Source organism: Puma concolor, chromosome A3 (genome assembly GCF_028749965.1).
Source record: "Puma concolor isolate L17-30 chromosome A3, mPumCon1.1.hap2, whole genome shotgun sequence".
NCBI classification, from domain to species: Eukaryota; Metazoa; Chordata; class Mammalia; order Carnivora; family Felidae; genus Puma; species Puma concolor.
In genome coordinates this window covers 116,358,477-116,361,997 of record NC_141669.1, presented here as the reverse complement: position 1 = coordinate 116,361,997, position 3,521 = coordinate 116,358,477, and the positions used below count along the sequence as shown (strand labels likewise).

The window sequence follows — 3,521 nt, the reverse complement described above, 5'->3', positions numbered from 1 at the left end:
TCACAGCTTGTGAGTTTGAGCTCCATGTCAGGCTCTGTGCTGACAGCTGGGAGCCTGGAGCCTGCTTCGGATTGTGTGTGTGTCTCTCTCTGCCCCTTCCCTGCTCACGCTCTGCCTCTCTCTCTCTCTGTCAAAAAAATAAATAAATAAATAATAAATAAACAAACATTAAAAAAATTTTTTTAAAGAAAAAAATGGTCATATTTAAATGATGTACAATATCCAGGTGCCTAGGTGGCTTAGTCATTTAAGCATCTGACTCTTGATCTCATTTAGGTCATAATCTTAGGGTCATGAGTTCAAGTCCAGTATTGGACTCTGTACTGGATGTGGAACCTACTTAAAAAAAAAAAAAAAAGACGTAAAATATCTAGGAACTGATCAGATCATATCTGGAAGATGGTATTTAATTACTTAGTCTCTTATTTTGTAAAATGGGGATAATGATGATACCTATTTAACAGGGTTGTTTGTGACAAAAAAAAAAAAAAAATCTAGCTGCCATCTTGCGTCCCTACATGTGTACACCTAATCTCAACTGGTCCACCTGAGACCCCTGAGCGCCAACCCTAGTCCCCCGCATGGTCCACATCCACTCCAACAAGATGAAAGAAACTATCACGAACCAGTAGAAACTTGCCAAACTGCAAGCACAAGTGTGCATTGGTGGGAAAGGAGCCGCTCCCTGAAAGAAGAAGGTGGTTCATAGAACAGCTACAGCATATGATAAAAAACTTCAGTTCTCCTTAAAGAAGTTAGGGGTAAATAATATCTCTGGTATTGCAGAAATGAATATACTCACAAACCAAGGAACAGTGATCCACTTTAACAACCCTAAAGTTCAGGCAAACGCTTTCACCATTACAGGCCATGCTGAGACAAAGCAGCTGACAGAAATGCTCCCCAGTATCTTAAACCAACTTGGTGCAGACAGCCTGACTAGTTTAAGAAGATTGGTTGAAGCTCTGCCCAATCTGTGGATGGAAAGGCACCACTCGCTACTGGAGATTATGATGATGAGGATGATGATAAAGTTCCAGATCTTGTGGAGAATTTTGATGAAGCTTCCAAGAATGAAGCAAACTGAATTGAGTCAACTTCTGAAGAAGAAAAAACTTGAAGCAATTACTGGGAGCTGCTATTTTACATTATGACTGCTTTTTAAACATTTTGTTCATGGATCTGATAAAATCTAGATCTCTAATATTTTTAAGCCCAAGCCCCTTGGACACTGCAGCTCTTTTCAGTTTTTGCTTATACACAATTCATTCTTTGCAGCTAATTAAGCTGAAGAAGCCTGGGGATAAAGTTTGAAACAAGGTTAATAAAGTTCTTTGCCTAGTAAAAAAAAAAAATAATAATAAGATAATATATTAAGGAGCTTAGAAGAGTGTTCAAAAGAAAGCATTCAATAAATATTAGGCATAATAATATGGCTTTAATTGAAAAATTATGTTCTAACATATACGAAAAGGTTAGCATTATAAATTTACTTATATTTATTTTATTTTTATTTTCCTAAAGTGTATTTTAAATTTCTGAAGGTGATCTGAAGTTCTAATATTCTAGGTATTGAACAAATGAAGTCTTACTCTGTTTATACATTTCCAGGTCAGAAAAACTCTCTTTATATCTCCCTCATCAGGCTTCATCCTACTATGCCATACTTTTATTTGTTTATATGGGTGACAAATTCTTCTGTTAACACTCATAAGAACTGAGTAGAAGTAAGAATAGGAATTAAGTTTACCAAATCTGTGGGGGTACTCCTGTGTTTTAGATAAAATCTGTCTTATAAAAATATAAATGATTAAGGAACTCTTCCTTTGGAAGAAAACATATTATTTTGTTTTTACTTTATTGTTTAGCCCCAATTTAAGCCTAAATTTAACAATGAAAATAGAATTTTCCTGGAGTATATGGCACTTTCTGTCTTTTCTAAGTACAGAATTACAGGAACATTTAATGACAAATATTTTCCTCACAATACCAGTCAACAAATCTGTGGAAACATTGATTTATTGCTTATTAGAAGCTGAGAACAGTAATAATAGGATATGTGGGAAATTTCAGAGGCAAAGATATATAGTTGACCCTTGAACAACACAGGTTTGAACTGTGTGGATCCACTTTGCATGGATTTTTTTTCAATAAACATACTGGAAAGTTTTTTTTGTGATTTGTGACACTTTGAAAAAAACCTGCAGGTAGGAGGCATCACAATCCCAGACTTCAAGCTGTACTACAAAGCTGTAATCATCAAGACAGTATGCTATTGGCACAAGATCAGACACTCAGATCAATGGAACAGAATAGAAAACCCAGAAATGGACCCACAAACATATGGCCAACTAATCTTTGACAAAGCAGGAAAGAATATTCACTGGAATAAAGACAGTCTCTTCAGCAAGTGGTGCTGGGAAAACTGGACAGCAACATGTGGAAGAATGAACCTGGACCACTTTCTTACACCATACACAAAAATAAACTCAAAATGGATGAAAGACCTAAATGTAAGACAAAAAGCCATCAAAATCCTTGAGGAGAAAGCAGGCAAAAACCTCTTTGATCTTGGCTGCAGCAACTTCTTACTCAACACGTCTCCAGAGGCAAGGGAAACCAAAGCAAAAATGAACTGCTGGGACCTCATCAAAATAAAAATCTTCTGCACAGCAAAGGAAACAATCAGCAAAACTAAAAGGCAACCGATGGAATGGGAGAAGATATTTGCAAATGACATATCAGATAAAGGTCAGTATCCAAAATCTATAAAGAACTTATCAAACTCAGCACCCAAAAAACAAATAACCCAGTGAAGAAATGGGCAAAAGACATGAATAGACACTTCTCCAAGGAAGACATCCAGATGGCCAACCGATGCATGAAAACATGCTCAACATCACTCATCATCGGGGAAATACAAATCAAAACCACAATGAGATACCACCTTACACCTGTCAGAATGGCTAACATTAACAACTCAGACAAGAACAGATGTTGGCGAGGATGCGGAGAAAGAGGATCTCTTTTGCATTGTTGGTGGGAATGCAAGCTGGTGCAGCCACTCTGGAAAACAGTATGGAGGCTCCTCAAAAAAACTAAAAATAGAACTACCCTGCAACCCAGCAATTGCACTACTAGGCATTTATCCACAGGATACAGGTGTGCTGTTTCAAAGGGACACATGCACCCCCATGTTTATAGCAGCACTATCAACAATAGCCAAAGGATGGAAAGAGCCCAGATGTCCATCGATGGATGAATGGATAAAGAAGAGGTGGTATATATATATACAATGGAGTATTACTTGGCCATCAAAAAGAATGAAATCTTGCCATTTGCAACTACGTGGATGGAACTGGAGGGTATCATGCTAGGTGAAATTAGTCAGTCAGAGAAAGACAAAAATCAGATGACTTCACTCATATGAGGACTTTAAGAGACAAAACAGATGAACATAAGGGAAGGGAAACAAAAATAATATAAAAACAGGGAGGGGGACAAAACAGAAGAGACTCATA

General features: G+C 37.1%; 1 pseudogene; it reads left to right on the top strand.

The window, feature by feature from the left end:
- Positions 1 to 517: 517 nt before the first annotated feature.
- Positions 518 to 1,329, top strand: LOC112869139 (transcription factor BTF3 pseudogene; annotated as a pseudogene).
- The last annotated feature ends 2,192 nt before the right edge of the window (positions 1,330 to 3,521 follow it).